Source organism: Dermacentor variabilis, chromosome 11, assembly GCF_050947875.1.
Source record: "Dermacentor variabilis isolate Ectoservices chromosome 11, ASM5094787v1, whole genome shotgun sequence".
Taxonomy (NCBI): domain Eukaryota; kingdom Metazoa; phylum Arthropoda; class Arachnida; order Ixodida; family Ixodidae; genus Dermacentor; species Dermacentor variabilis.
In genome coordinates, this window is record NC_134578.1 from 118,500,085 (window position 1) to 118,507,893 (window position 7,809).

Consider the following 7,809-nt stretch of genomic DNA (forward strand, 5'->3'; position numbering starts at 1 on the left):
TGCCTCGTTGCCAGGGCCAATGAGGCAGTGAAAGCCATAGGGCCCCTGGAATGAGGATACATCCCACCTGGAGTAGAACTGGTGCTTACCTCGGGATACTATCGATATCCGTCTGGCGACAATCAACTTCATCGAGAGTGTGGCGTATATACGGGAAATATATGCTGGCCAGAGTGAGCCTCCTAAGTGGATGTCTGTACTCAATCATTTGATCAAGCTGAAGCGATTTTAATATTCAGTGTGAGCCAAAGTGTGGTTAACATATGCGAGCATTTAAACGTGTACTTGGTTTGTACTGCAAACATGGAATAAAGAAGAAAAATCCGGCGTGGTCTAGTGGTTAGGATACCTGGCTTTCACCCAGGAGGCTCGGTTTCGATTCCCGGCGTCGGAAGTGTGCGGTCTCATGGTGTAAGGATTAGCACTCAGAACTTTTTTTTTCTTTTGCTTCACCCAGTTCACCCACAGTGATCAGTGAGCGCCAGCCGCACTGCTTGACCATGTCTCGAATCCGGCGTGGTTTAGTGGCATTCTGCTTCCGGCTCCCGAGCTGAACGGATCGTAGGATCATGGGCTCCAATGGAGCGGCATATGCGGCTGTTAGCCGCGGCAACATGCTTTCGACAGAGGATGATAAGGATTACCACATTATTATGCCGCGGCTACCTACAGGGCACGTCGTTTTAAACACAGTTTTTTTGCGCGGCGACGCTCATGTTCGCCCATTCCGTGTAGAACATTTCCGGGACACACTTCAAGCTGTTGGTATGCTATCTGGCGTCGTCGCGCTTGGAGCGTACCAGATTAGTCGTGTATGGGTGGTAACGATGAAGACACCCGAGGCTGCTCAAAAGCTGGCGGCACTAAATGAGCTGTAGGTGAAGGGGCGTCGCTGCCTGGTCATCGTCCCCAAGGAACAACTGGTGAAGCTTCGTATCCATTGGCTTCTGCATGGGGCGGATGACGAAGACGTGAAGACCGCGCTGGCCTCGTTTGGCAAAGTGACCGAAGTGATCCGCGAGCGCTGGCGAGTGGATTGCGTTTCCGACAAGGGCTCAACAATCCGAGCAGTGCTGCTGCCGCTGAAAACTGGGATGAAGGTTGATGACCTGCCCCACCAGATCCGTTTCGCCAGCGAGCTGGCTCTGGTGGTAGCCGCAGGTCGTCCAATTCAGTGCCTGCGCTGCCGGGGCTCAGGCCATGTTAGTCGAGAATGTTAGGTTCCACGTTGTTCCCGGTGCAGGCTTTTTGGACACAATGATGCGGACTGTGTGCGGTCATACAAAGTAGCCGCGAGTTCGGCGCAGAGCGAGTCGTCGACATTAGGCCATGTGACGGACGTGAATGAGGCGGAGGAAGCGGCCAAGGGAGCTGGAAACGGCAACCTGGAGGCAGAAACTAGCGGGACGACCATGCCGACCAAAGGAGGACGGAACAACGTCGCTCCCCCCAAGGAGCCAGCAGCTACACTCGAGAGCGTGAGGGCGGCCCCGTAAGAAAATGAGAGCCACCGGCCAGCTACAGATGCTAAGCAAGCAGAGGAAGACTTCAACGCTACCCCTAATAGCACCCGCGTCGAAGGCGTCTCGGCACCGGTCAAGAGATCCCTGCAACAGGAGGAGAAAGTCGACGGAAAGGCCGACGGTGACTCCGAGCCACCGCACGCTAAGGCCCATTCCTGAAGGCGCTCCACTCTCAAGCTTAGGCCGAGCCTGGAGGCTGACTGTAGGCCCACCGTGAAGCCGACCAACGAAACCCGTGCGACGGCCACCAGATGGCCACGGAGGTGTCTAGCGGTCAGCCAGACGTTAAGGTGAGCACCATGCTCCGGGCCTTCTCCCCTCTGGTGTACATCAGTAGTGGCTACCAACTCATCAATTCGCCTCGGCACGCTAAACGTTCGAGGTGTGGCCGCCAAAAGGAAACTGAGTCAGGTTTACATACTACTAGTGGACCACGACCTCGACGTTTTAGGCGTGCAAGAAACCAAGGTATACGGTGACGAGGAGACCTTGAGCATGGTGCAAAGTTTCACGAATAACTACTATACGGTGGTAAGCCACGCCTTAGGGTCTTCGGTAGGGTCTGTGCTGTGCGTGAGGAAGCTTCCTCTTCTTGTCATAGAGGGTTTCTTCTCGTGCACTTCTTGTCGACTTGTCGTTTGTGACTTGAGCTATTGCAATGTCCAATGGCGCGTGATTTGCATTTATGCGCCTAATACTGTGCAAGAGAGGGCAAATTTCTTTTCGAGTTTAAAGCATCATTTCCATGTGCACAAAATGATAGTCTGTGTACAGGATTTCAACCGCGTATTGAACGCCGAGGATAGGTCTACGCGAGGCGTAGTTTATGACAAAAGCAGCGATATCCTGGCGCAGATTATACAAGAATTCGAATTAGAAGATGTCGCATAGTGTTTTGGGCTGACCGAGACGTGATGTATACTCACTTTCAGGGCACAAGTCACGCACGATTAGACCGTATCTATCTTTCATTCGATTTAGTAGAAAAATGCCAGTGCTATGTATCCTTTTCTGACCACAGCCTGGTAAAATGCAGGGTGGGCCGTAAAAAAATAAAGGACATAAGAAATTCGTCTGGGAACTGCGGAAAATAAATGCTGAGCTGCTACGGATGAAAGTTTTACCTAAAACGTAGCGACTGCTATGAATTCTTTTGGAAAAGACAGTTTTGTGAAGTTTGGCGAGGAATGGGAGTTGCAGAAGCAAACAATAAAGATGAAGGCAATTTAAAGAAGTAGCGTACTGCGATATAAAGAGAAGGCCAGAGAACAGGATTTAAAAACATTGCTGGAAAAATTCGCGACGCCGGAATGCATGCAAACGGGCGCTTATCAAGACGATATGCGCGCTGTTAAGAAAAAACTCGAAGTGTTCGACGAAGAGCGCTATCGAGGCGCACTCGTGCGCGCTAGAGCAGAAAGACTAACATGCGGGGAAACGCCAACGAATAGAGCACTGGGACTAGAAAAAAAAACTTTCCAGACGTAAGGAGATTGAGGCCATTGAATATGAAGGGGTGGTATTAACCGATAACAATTACATAGGGCGTGCGTTCTTTGAACAACAATTCAGGCATGTCAACATGCATGATTTCAAGCATCTATTTTTGCAGCGAATGCCTCAGCTGTCGAGCGAAGTTAAAGAAACGTTAGAACGACCAACAACAGAACATGAAGTGATGAAGGCCATCGAAGACATGCACCCTGGCAAGTCACCAAGTCCAGACGGTCTCTGTTCCGCTTGGCACACTGTAAACGAAAATCACTCCCAGGTGGGATTAAACAGCTTGTCCTCTAGGGACCCCCCGGTTGGGAGTTTATTATACTCCGTGTGATTGGAGTAGAATTTTTACTCCGAGCGAGCGCAGTTCTTCCGTAGTGAATTCGGAGTATTTGCTCGTGTTTTTTACTCCGACTGGACGGAGTTCTAGCGTGGAGCACTGGGAGTATTTTTTCGCTTTTTTTTTACTCCGGCTGGCCGGAGTTCTTCCGTGGTGCATTGGGAGTATTTTTTTGCGCTTTTACTCCGGCTGAGCGGAGTTCTTCCGTGGTGCATTGGGAGTATCATTTCGCCTTTTTACTCCGGCTGGGCGGAATATTTTCGGGGTATATTGGGAATGTTTTCTCGTTTTTTTACTCCGCCTGGCCGGAATTCGTGAGTAGTGTGTTGGGAGCGTTTTTAATTACACTTCGTGCTTCATGGATAATCTGGAGGAGCCATTGGTAATAGCTGTTTATTAACCACTGATAAGACAATTTGCATTGGCCACTGGTAGTATATTTATTTCCACGAAGGGACTTGGAAACCAGAAGGCTGCTTTCTGCTGGAAAGGGCAGTAAGACCAAAAACATCTTTTCTATCACAGAAACACATACCACTATAGGAAAAATAAAACAATGTTCAGTATTTCACACACACATTACAAAAAATGCAGTGAACAGTCGGCTAAAAAACTGACTTCAGGGCAAAAGTTATGGTGCTAAGCAAACGAAGATGAACTGAGACGCAAACAGCATATGCAGGCGCCAGCTGTTTATTAACCAAAACCGTGCAATTTTATAGATGAAACCTGAGTGCAAAGTAATCACACCAGTGATGAACAAGTGTGGTGGAAGCTAACAGCGCTCATAAGCCAGTGATTGGAGCTTAAATGTCACGGCAGGTACACATAAACACACATGCATTGCAGGTGCAAGCGGAGTAGCAGCCCAAATAGGGCAGCCACACACGTGTCTTCTTGGCAATTACAGGCCATCTTTTGTAAACGAAATTTCTTTGTCACTTAATGCTCGTGACGGCGTGATAGCACACTTATTTCATTCTTTTTATTAAGAATGCCTCGACTGTCTCTTTCAGTGCAGTTTTTTCCTTTCCTCAGAAAGGTTGTTTGGTACAGGAATGGCACCTAATCACCTAGCTTGTAGTGGTCTGCCAAGTGCCCGTCTATGTTGCTGTTGACCGCCAACCGGTGCTCTCTCGATCGTTTAAGCATCGTCCGATTTGTCCAATATACACTCCGCCGCAGCATGGGAATATTGCAAACTGCATCACTAACACAATCGGTGCAGCATGTTAGCGATGTGGTTCACAGTATTACCCTAAGCTCCTGCAGGGTGTATATTGTACAAACGGGACAATGCTTCAACGATCGAGTGCGTCAGTTGGCGGTCAATAGCAACATGGGTGGGCACTTGACAAACCACAGCAAGCATTGTGGTTGTGCGCAACTCCTGGACCAAATATTTCTAAGGAAAACAAAAAACTGCACTGAAGGGGAAATAATCGAGGCATTTTAAATAAAAAGATCAGGAAATAAGTACATTATAGAATGCTGTCACTAGCATTAAGTGACAAACAAATCTCATACATAAAGGACAGCCTGTAATCACCGCAATGATCAAAATGCACAGCTGCCACATTTGGTTTGCTAATCCACTTGCACCTTTAATGCACGCATGTTCCTGTCTACTTGCCATAATTCAGTTCAGATCACTATTCTGACTGATGTTAGCTCCTATCACATTTAAGTTTGTCATTACTGTGATTACTTTTCACTTAAATTTCACGTTAGAGTTGCATGGTTTCTAGTGAATAAGCCGTTGGAAGTTGGTAACTGTATATGCCCATTTGTCTCACTTTGTCCTCGTCTGCTTAGTGCCACAACCTTGGTCTTTAAGCCACGAACCAACTAGCTGTGCAACAAGTTCTGTTTAAAAGATTGACAGCAAGAAATAAGAGGACGAAATACGTTCCATAAGAGGCAAAAGAGGAAGAGGTAAAGCACGTTCCACAAACACTTATTTTAATCTGAATGTGCATATAGCAAAAGTCTGATTAAAATAAACTTCTGTAACAACAAATATTCAAGAACGTCTTTTACATTGTGTCAGGATCGCTGACATTTGCAAACTACACTTATTAAATATTTCACTAACGCATTCAAAAGGAAAAATGCAAAATATGTATAAAAGCAAGAAAAAAATTACAGAAATTAAGCACCATTCTGCATATCACACAGATGTTTGAGCTACGTATGTGTTGTCTTGTTACGATTGGGCCCGTCTCATCTCCGATGCGACCGACAAGTGCTCCAGAGTGGGTCACCTACCCTATTTCCCGAGGGGCATAAGAACTGTTTTCGATCGGCACTCAGTTGCACTTCTGCCTCCGATGGTGCTCAACACGATGAAGAAGCTTTAACTGTTCTTGGCTGTCTATACCATTTGGACTAGTACGAGTCACGCATGCGACCATGCTAGGCAATGCTTTTGACAAACCATGGCTACACACTGGCTAGCAAGCCAGGTACAGTAAAACCTTGTAAAACCGTACCTGCTCAAACAGCAGTTTTAAATGTGGTAAAGTGAAATCCCCGACTCAGCAGCCATTGAACATAACGTATTTTGTATCAGCATAAACCATACCAGCCCCCGCAGGGGCGTCTGCGTCAGCAGGCGTTTGGTGTGTTGCGACACCACGTACCCGAGCACACGAGGGTTGGACCCTCCCGCGTGTAGCCGTGCGCGGCTTAGCCGTGTCTGGGGAAAAGGGGATCCTGGGGGTTGAGCCGATGCTGGGTGTTTGGACCTTTAAGGCCCCCCGGCGGAGGCAACACACCTCTTCGGCCTCGGCTTCACATAGACGGCACCCCCGGACTGACCCACCCGGGGGAAATCGGCAGTCGCCTTTTCCTGTCCTCCTCTCCAATCTTCGTCTTTCTCTCTCGCCTTTTTCATCTTTCCTGTCTTCTCATCACTTCTCTTCACTTCCTAGTTTCCGGCGGCAAGGGTTAACCTTGTGTAGCTAGCCAGCCTTGGTTATGCTGTATTTGGTTATAGCAGCGATGTACGGCTGGCGTTGGCAGGGTTTCTCTAGCAGAAAGTCCTGTCACGTCCCCCTGTTGGGCTCCATGGTGGGTGGTCGGCATCGCGGCTGAAAACCCAACTGTACTCATGGAAAACGCTTTTCCTAAACTCCCTGATCGCCCTCAGAAACGAGGGCGCACCGAAGAGATCTTTCAGTTTTTCGGACGACAAGTCCACAATTTTCCTCGTTTTCATGTGATACACGCAGAAAAACCAGCTAAACAAGTGCGAACAATCTCCCCGTTCCTTGTATCTAAGTCTCTTACTGAACTTTTTGGTCCAGGATATAAGGCGTCGAGGATGGCTAGCGGTGACCTCCTCCTGGAGCTCCGCGATCAAAAGCAATTTGAGAAACTGCCTCAGCTAATATCATTTGGGGACACCCAAGTAGTAGTAACCCCGCACCGCACGATGAACACCTTACGCGGCGTTGTCTCGGACGATGATTTGCTGGAGCTCAATGAGGCTGAGCTCTTGGAGGGCTTCAGCGAACAGAACGTTATAAATGTCAAACGAATTAAGATGAGGCAGGATGGAAAAGAAATCCAAACAAAACACCTGATACTCACTTTCGGTTCAAGTGTCCTCCCCGAGTCCATCGAGGCCGGTTATATCAAACTTCGTGTTAGGCCATACGTGCCCAATCCTCTTAGATGCTTTAAGGGCCAAAGGTTCGGCCACAGTTCACAGAACTGTTGAGGCCGGCTGACATGTGCCAAGTGCAGTGACAAAGAACATTCCTCCGAAAAATGCCAGAACACTCCACATTGTGTCAACTGTGAGGGCGAGCATGCCGCATACTCGCGGTCCTGCCCGTCCTGGAAAAGAGAAAAAGAGATTGTCACAATCAAAGTCAAAGAAAACATATCTTTCAAAGAGGCACGTAGGCGGGTGTCATTCCTGTCTAAGAGCAGCTTTGCCGATGTGGCGCGTAAGGGGGCAGCGTCACAACGGCCTCCGGCGGCTGTCCGACCCACAAGCAGTGAGTCGGCAGTTACGCCATCTGCCCCCGCGGCGATTGCAGCTAGCGCTGCTCCGTCAACACAGCAGGGGGGACCATCGACCCCGAAGGTGGGCGCAGCTGAGGCTGCCCAAACCTCCCCGGCCCCTCTCAGCGCTGGCAACAGCCGGCGCAGCCAAATCCCGCAGGGTGCCCCATCGACCTCCGGGCTGGTGGGCGCAAGGGTCTTGCCTTCCGAGGCAGGACTCACTCGGAAAACTTCTCGCTCTCAAGAGCATGTGTCCGGCGTCTCTCAGGAGGCAATGGACACTACACCTATCGTCAAGGCGCACCAAACGCCTAAGGAGCGCCGAGACTCGCTCGAGCGCTCCAGAAAGAGCAGAACCCGCGTTACAGTGCCTCGAAAGAGCTCTGTAACCTAAGGCATCACTTCCATTTCCGCAAACACAGCACCAGTTTT

At 49.2% G+C, this 7,809-nt stretch overlaps 1 non-coding gene across 1 annotated transcript; it reads left to right on the plus strand.

Annotated features, from left to right (window-relative positions):
* The first annotated feature begins 322 nt into the window (after window positions 1-322).
* Window positions 323-394, plus strand: TRNAE-UUC (transfer RNA glutamic acid (anticodon UUC)). The gene has a single exon. It is a non-coding gene; the product is annotated as a tRNA-Glu (tRNA).
* The last annotated feature ends 7,415 nt before the right edge of the window (window positions 395-7,809 follow it).